We start from the raw sequence: 9101 nt of genomic DNA on the forward strand, positions 1-9101 counted from the left end.
AGGAAGGATGTAATCAGATTTGAGTCTCGAGCACAGCATGAGCAAGATGTATATTCAGTTCCACCCTTGTTACTATCTCGGCATGGACTTTACTGCACAAGCTCAGAGTCAAAGTAAAGAAAGTCACCTCCAATTTTTAAACCTAATGTTTTTTTAAGAGCTTAGTGTGATGATCAATTAGGGGCACCCGGAATGTACTACTAGGCTCAGAGTTACAAATACTTTGCATTAGTTGTGTGTTCATTTTTTAACATAGATGTGACACAAAGTGTTGGGCTGATATATGCAATCCACATCAAATTATGATTTGGCTGGATTGTGACTCAAAGTAACGCATGGCTGCGTAATTCACTGCCTTTGTTACTGTGTGTCAAGGAACCATTCAATGGGTGATGCATGGGCACTCCTGTGCATCCACCCATGGATTTCGACGCAAGTCCACATTTCCAAAGACCTGTAGATATGGATTTGTGCCAAAGTCCTGGGCCTCCCAGAGGCCTGCGTGACGAGGAGAAATATTCTTATTTCTCTTCATATTTTTTCAGAATGCAGTACAGATACAAAGAGGCATGTTTGGCAAGAGATCCCTTATTGCACAAAAATATGCTAATCCCAACGCAAATGCCCTTGCACTATGGTGCAAGATTGTCTGCATTGGCACATGACAGCATAAAGTGTGCCAGTGCAGGGAAAAAGCAGAATAATGGCACATCTTCGCAGATATGGGGCTGTTCTGCTCTCTCTTGTTCATGCAACACAGTGCAGCAACTTCACTTGCTGTGCCACGCTCCATAATATTGCCTAACAGGCATGAATTGAGGTAGTAGCTAGCAAGGATGTTATGGGCACTGGGTCAAGCAAGGTAAATGGTCCCTTTGACTGATGTTGGAGTAGAAAAATAGAGCAAATTTCAGGAACCAATCAGCCTATCAGAGTTCTAGGCCATGGTGGCACTGCACCTGCTGCACCAATGGTAGCTATGCTCCAGAAAAGCAGTTCTGATGATTTTGTCTACCCTCTATGAATTATGTGAGGCCCCTGGAGGAAGAATCCTTCTCCATGAAATGCATTGGGAATTTTTTCATAAATCTATAATGGATGAATTTCAGTCTGCTTAATAAATCACGGGACAAAATTATACAAGGCTGGATCATAAAGAATCAGAAAACTGCTTGGTGTTATTGATTGACAAGAGAAACTTGGTAACTATTAAATGAATACTTGGCATCTTTACGAGCGTATTACCTGTGCCGTGGGAAACAAAGATTCACACTTGACGTGTGTTATATGGTATATACACAGTCCCTGTCTGAAGGTTCTTCATCCTACCAGCATGCAAAACAGAGGTTTATTTGAGGCATTGGTCTGTAAAGAAAAGGATGTGCAATTTAAGAGGATCTGGATTTTGAAAGTTGTTGTGGACACAACATTTATGCTGGTCATTATTAGGAAGTTCAATATTATCCCATACAACCTGGGTAGTACTGGCCGTAGCGGGCACCTGGCGTTTTCCCCGTGGTCCGGAAGGGTAGGGTGCTTTTGGACAGGTGGGGGCTGTATTTGCAATTGGGGGCCAGTTATGCAGCAGTGCTGCAATATCGGCCCCCTGTAACAAAAGCGCAGCAGCAGTGTTTCCGTGTTTCCCACCAGTGCCAAATCTACCATCCATGCCCCACCCACCCCCTGGGCATACCTTCCAGATGTAGGATCACCTTTCACATTGGGTCAGAAATTCTAATACTTATATTGATATTATGTACAGTCATAGATGCTAAACAATACCTCTTAAAGCTCCTACCCCACTCCTACCCTCACCTAAAAACTACAGGCTGGAACATATACTGCTTTGTTGGTTCTGCCTACCAGCCACAGAACCGAAAACTCTAATAACACCTATTAAACTGCACCAAGAGGCAATTCAGGGGCATATTATCAAGGGGGTTTATCTCCGCTTTTGTGGCTTTAAAAGCCAAGAAAGCGGAGATAAAATGATCTCCCTATTAGCTAGCTGTCGCTCACACCAGTTAGCGACAGCTAGTAGGAGATAGCGACCATCTTGGGCCCCGCTTTGCATGTCAGTGATATTTATCACTAATGACATGCAAAGTGGGCGTGCCAAGATGTTAGCGACTGGAAACAGTCGCTAACATCGCTATCTACTATTACCAACTTTTGGAGATATTCGCGCTAAGCGCGAATATCTCCAAAAGCTAACACCTGCCCCTAAGCAGTTCTTAGCCATGTTATCAATGGTAGGTGGATAACATGGCTAAGAGCATTATCTCGGTAATGCATGAATATCGCGGACTTTTCAGCGATATTCATGCATTTCGGCCGATTTTTATCGCTTAGGAGATAAACCTTGATGCAAGGTTCCTAAGCGATAAAAATTGCCGCAGCTCGGCGATAAAAATATTGCCGCTAAGCCAACATAGCGATAATTATCGCTAGTTGTTGGTAATATGCCCCTCAGTATTTACACTTAAAGAGAGACTGCCTTCCCCATTTAATAGCAGAACATAACATGATAATGAAAATTCAAATCGATAAATAACTGAGTTGCACTAGTTCTAACTCCCTGAAGTCACACAAACCGGTGGTGAGAGATGTTATATTGACCACTCTCTAATTTTCTAGAGCTTGCAAGGGTAAGGGTTCAGTAGGCCCTTCACGAAGTTCTACACGTAGCACAGTTCTCTAAGCATGTGTGTATTTTATTTCTATAGCATGAACCTAGCCAAAAGGCAGCGGAGCGTTGTACATTGTCAAAGGCAAGCTTACAGTCAGCTGAGTTGTCGACGGTTAGTGCATTGTGATTAGATCGCCTGGTTTTATGGTTTTATTTCTCATCTGTATTTATTTTTTGCTCATTTGTTCTGTATGTATCCATTTTTATTTTGTGTTTTCTGCATAAATGAGCTGCAATGGGTATTTTTCCACATTTATTTAACTGGTAAATGTATACTCGCATTTCGATGTCCAAACGATTTCAGACTCATACAGTGCAATAGTGTTAGCTGGAAAAACTTGCATCATAGAATAGCATAACTAACTGTAGATCTGCACTTAATCAAACTAAATTAGGAAATCTATTGTCTTTTTTCATCTCACCTACCTCTCAATCTGTACATTTACTGACCTCATAATTTCCAGTAGGAAAAAATCATCCAAAGAAGACCTATTTTTCCTATTTTTATGTATTTAAAAATCAATACAGACAGGAAAATAAATAGTTTTCGGTCTGTATTTATTTGTAAGAATCAGTAAAAATAGAAAAACGAAAGCCCTAATTGTGATGGAGTGTCTTTAAAGAGGTCAGACCTTAACTCTTTCCTCAATTGGATCAGTGTTGGGGTGGTCCTAATGGATATGTGGATGTTGTTCCAGATCCTGGGTGCATAGATGGAAACGGCGTACAAAAAGAAGAATTCACCTAAAGGGCTAGCATAACAGATATCTTACCTCAACCTTTTTTGTCATTATCTGGTGGACTTGATGGGCAATCACCTGTGGTGGTGATGGCAACTGTGGCCTAGTGCTGTGATGGATGTGACTTTTTATATGTAGCATTTAGTTGATATGTGGGTATAGTATGGTATGTCTGTTGTATGTTTGAGTCTTGTCATTCATAGGGAACCCATTCTCCTTGGAAATGGCATCTTGGAACTAATAAAAATCAGAACAATCATTAGGAGGGGCCTGGAAAATGGGCAGGATTGTCCAACGTCTGGGGTTACCGATAGGAGGGGAAGTACCCCTGGGAGTTGAGAATTGATTTGTACTCTGATGGTCCGCTAAGGGAATCAGTAAACCTGGTCCCTGTTTCCCCAAAATAAATCCTCATTTTCCCCTGGACTTTCAGACTGAGATTTCAGCTGTTTTCATTAGCCCAAATCGCAGTTTGTCTGTGAAAGTAGAAAACATATATTTCTGATGCAGCTGGTAACTTCTGTTACCAGCACCAATTGGAATTAGAAGCCACTTGTAAAGATAACCTAAAATGCTTGCTTTGGAATTAAATCTTTATCTTTTTAGCACAAGACTGTCTGCTTTAAAGTAGTTCCAAATAGAAACTCATAAATGAATCAATATTTTGAGAGTGTTTTCTGTCTACAGTGCCCTGGATGAATTATTCCTCTCCTGTTCCAATAATGTTTACATTCCCATCAGAAACACTTTTGACCTATTAAAACCATGAATGACAAAAGAAAAAGTGTTGGTTAAAGTTGACATTGTGTTTACTTGAATCCCTGATCAATATCAGAAGAAATGTCTATCGTAAAAATGATACAACACACACAAAAGTGCCGTGTCCGCTGTCTTTTAGATTCACCAGTGGTAGCTCCTCCGCTAAAGCGGAGGAACGTCGTTCCACTGCTTTGCTGCAGTGGAAAAAGTGAAAAAGAAATGATAATAGCACGTTGTTATAATCATTTTATTTTTCCTTATTGAGGCATTTTTATGGGGCGGCGGAGTTGGACTGTCTTACAGTCAGCAGGGGGAGGAGTGGTTCATGCACTTAAGAGCACATGATGGTTTGGTCGGCTGTCTTGGGCCGGCCAAACAGTCATGAACACTCAGCATGTTCCCCACTAGGATCTAATGCACAACCTGCGTGGAGAACATGACCATGCTCCCACTGCCAGTCTGAGCGCTGACCAATCACGACTCTGCCGTCATTGTGCCGGCAGCTTTGTGATTGGCTTAGTGGAGCGTGGGTGCTTCCTGCTTTTGAAGGAGAGACGCCACCAGAGGAGAGAGAGACACTGCGGCCCTGCAAAGGATGTAAGTGGGATTTCTTTTCACCTACCCTAAACCCCCCCACCCGCCACCCCCTTTCTGTACCAGCCGCCAGTGCGATTCACGTATAAATTCCACCTTCACTTCTTGGTGTTTTAGGTTCCTCATTCAGGGCTTACAGGTGATAAACACAATAGCAGTATCCGAAGATATATTTCCCTAATCCTCAGCATCTGTTCCTAGGACCCAAATGTTTCTTTAATTCTCCATAGCTGCCTGTTCTTCAAGTTCATTACATTCTAATTTCTATTTATTTATAGAGTAGCCTGTCTGCCAAATTCTTTTGACACTTCTTCTATCAGGTCAACCTATCTCAGGAATGTAAACACCATGAACTGAATCATGAGATCATTTTCTTGATTATGTGTGCAATATTGCATTAGTTAGTTATGAATGGAAGTGCAGGTAGGGACTTTTACTCGGCAGATGAGTGCTAATAAATAAATATATTCATGAATTACTTTATTCAATGATGGTCTCCTGTACCTACTGTGCACAGGCCACTATACTTCAAAAACATGGACAGACAAATGCCACATATAAAAGTCCGCACCAGTAACGTAACATAACATAACAAAGTAAAGAAAAGGATACCATAAACTGACGTACACTGGAGATTTGTCATGACAAAACATGATGTACTCTGACAAAGAATGAGAATGCTCCTAGAAAAAGATAAGTGTAGAAAATTCAGAGTGCATGGGAATAACATGAACATTTGAGGTGACAGAGTAGGGTATGCAGTACAATTTGTGGCAGGGGCCAGTCACAGTGGTGTCCCTCCTGTTAAAATCGGTTTATTTTATAGAACCAGATGTACAAAAATGGGGAGCCGCTAACCCATCAATATTGAAATCTGAGGTAGGAAAGGAGAGAGCTGGTAAGATTGAGTAGGAGGAAAGTTATTTGCTCCTATGGGTCAGTCTTCTTTTGATATTAATCTAAGGTAATCTGAAGACCCACAGGTAAAGGCGGTGTCTTTTCAAACTATTTTCATTTTTATCCAAGTTTTTCTGAGAAGCTAGAGTGGAGAACAAAGGTAGGACAGCCAATACGTGTTTCGCCCCTCCGTGGCTTTTTCAAGGTGTAGAAAAAAGGGATTCCGATCAAGATTACTTAGTGAAGTAACAGTGTTTAGAATCTATCAAGTTAAACTTGTGATCGCCCTAAGAAGAAATGGGTGGGTACGAAGAATCTGTAGGGCTTTAATCTCTTTAATCTAGTAGTGCGGGATCTTCATTGTGGTCATTGCAGTCTTCAAGTAGTAATGTATGCAATTTGATCAGTACTGACTTTAAAAATAGGCTTTTAATAATACATTTAGTTGCATCTTGCACTGCAAAACAAAAGTAATTTGTTTACCTTTTCTTCGATTCTGCAAGAAACCCTGTGTTAGGAGTAAATGTACCACCTATTTGCTTACAATGTTGGACACGTTTTAAAACTATTGTACATTTTAGGAAGAGAACTAACATTTTTTATGAGTGCTAATACACTTTTTATACACATAGCCTTCACCTTTCTTCCTCTCCTCAAGCAATGGTTTTAACAAGGTAATTTACCAGAAAGCCATCACATCACTGAAAGAAATGGAGGAAATCACGGATCTACATGATGACAAAATAATTTGTGTCATTGTCCTGCTCACTTCCATTCAGGGCATCTGGGGCTGCTGCAGCACCGCCAAAACAATCACAAAACAAGCATTTGCAATGCAATCGGTCTCGGCTTTAGACCTTATTTGTACTTAGCTATACAGCACATTAGCCTGGGTGCTGAAACAACTACTGTTCTTTAACATGGCTGGAAAGTAAGCACCAAACTTCATGACGCACCAGGTATGGGAACACATGGAGAGAAATATTGCCTTTCAGCAGAAAATTGTATACTCCATAGCTTTGTTATTAATATAAAATCAGGGCCTTCGGTAGTCATATCACTGTAAATACAAGATTTGAAAACAATATTATTGTCTACGGGTGCTCGTGGAAGACAGTTTCTATAGACTGGAATCTAGAGAATGCTAAAGTGATTCTGGTACTTTACTGACCTCTGCTGGTCGTTTTCTATCAAGAAGGTTATATAGAGGCAGTTGCCAGAATATTTTTTTAAAGGAAGTCCCTCAGCAGAAAGCAATTCTGGTATTTTACTGGCCTCTGCTGGTCGTTTTCTAGTTCATTTAAATAGAGGCAGTTGAGCAGAAAATAATGTCCCTAAGCGGAAGCAGACAAGTCCTTGGACTGATCTCCAGAGCCCACAAAGTACACATATAAGTATATAATAAGTATATACTAAAGTATATAGAAGAGATCTCGAATACTCGACCTAAAAAGGCTCCAGATGAACCTGTATGTCTTCTAATTACAGGATATATGGCACATATCACAGTGAGGATTGACATTATTCCAATGTATTTTCATACAAAAGCAACAAAGCATTATATTGGCAACCGGATTCTTCTATACATTATGAAATGTACTACTTTAACAAAATTAATTTCCTGTAAAACATTGCATTATTCCTGCTGCCACAGTCCTAGTTCCAGAACCACTGCGTTTCTTTCACTGAGTGTCTGAAATGAAGTTGGGCCTGCTGTTTCTGCCTTTTGGGCTTGAGTCTTATTCTTTTATGTGGCGGTGCCGCCCAGGCACACTGGATGTGCTGTGCGGTCCTTGAGCCCTGTGACCAGATTTACTATGGTTTTGCGCAGGGGGGTTGCACCAATTCTGTTGCGTAGCCCAAATCCATTTTGAGGTGTACCTGATTTACATGGGATTTGCGTTGAGGGGAAATGGTGCCTACGTTGGAACTACTGAAAGGAAGGGGTCCCAGTGTATACAGAGAACAATTAAATACAATTCATATGAATTAATCAAGAACAATTCTTTAGATCCACAAAGGTTTATTCACAGCGGGATCCAGTGTATTGAATATACATTGCATAGAATAATCAACTGTATTGAAAGTCATACAGTGCCCCTAGGAGGGAAGGGGGAAGTGATAGTGAGTAGGTAGGGGAAAGTGATGGGATTAAGTGACAGTAAAATCAATACTTCAACGACCTGTTTATGCTCTAATTAGTGTAGCAACAACTGCCATCAAACATGGCGACATTATTTGAAAAAGAGGCATCCAACACAAGGTACAATGAATATACAGAATATTGGCGTGAGGTTGCCGTGATTGAGAAAATGGTCGACGTTTCGACCCCCTGAGGTTGCAGGATAGTTTAACCTTGCTGTGGGGTCTTCATCAGGACGAGGGGGTGGGGCAGAGGACCTAATGAAAGTATAATAAAATAAAAATTAGAGGGTTATAATTACTGCCTCTGATTATCACATAGGTAGAGATGGCAAGAATCCAGGGTGAAGTCTAATTAGATACTTAATTCTAAAGAAATCAAATCTATTATGTATCGGGAAATCCGATACATAGAACAGGGTAAAACCTTATAAATTGCGGAAATAGGGGGCCTGAGTGGGAAAACCAGAGCGGCACAGGGCAGCCTGCCACTCACAGTAGGCATTCAATGGAGGGAGGTCTTAGATTAGGGCTGATATTTAACGCGAGTCCAAAAACTAAAAAGATGAATGAAAGTAAATGAACATACCACAGGGTCAAAAATCCGCCGTGTGGTCTTTGTTAAGGATTGGAATGCAGTAATGCTGCTTCTGAAAAGATGAGCGTTCATAAGTTACACATCCGTATTAATGGGGTATAAACATTCGAGCAAGTTACACGAATGTCCGGTTGGAGACAGTGAAAGCGAGCTTACCGTATGTAGCGTCCTGTAGGATATCAGGATGTGGTAACTTCCGACATCATAGGGCTTAAATCGATAGTAAGTCTGTTTAGAGCAATAAAGTCCGCCGTGTGGTCTATGTTAAGGATTGGAATGCAGTAATGCTGCTTCTGAAAAGATGAGCGTGCATACGTCACACATCCCTATTAATGGGGTTTAAACACTCGAGCAAGTTACACGAATGTCCGGTTGGAGACAGTGAAGGCGAGCTTACCGTATGTAGCGTCCTGTAAGATATCAGGATGCGGTAACTTCTGACATCGTAGGGATTAAATCGATAGTGAGTCTGTTGGGGCAATAACAGATGGACTGTAAGGAAACAGACTACTGTGAGACGATTTAAAGCGGGAGGCGGACAAACGGAGAACCCATATTCACTCGGTAGGGATGAATCACGGTGCTCCGTACGAGGGCTAGACGACCAATGCCGCGTTTCCTGGTTTGGGGAGGGAGTCATGGTAACCGGTCACGTGGTGACCGTGGAAATCATGAAATTGAA

This window comes from Lissotriton helveticus, chromosome 1_1 (genome assembly GCF_964261635.1).
Source record: "Lissotriton helveticus chromosome 1_1, aLisHel1.1, whole genome shotgun sequence".
NCBI lineage: Eukaryota > Metazoa > Chordata > Amphibia > Caudata > Salamandridae > Lissotriton > Lissotriton helveticus.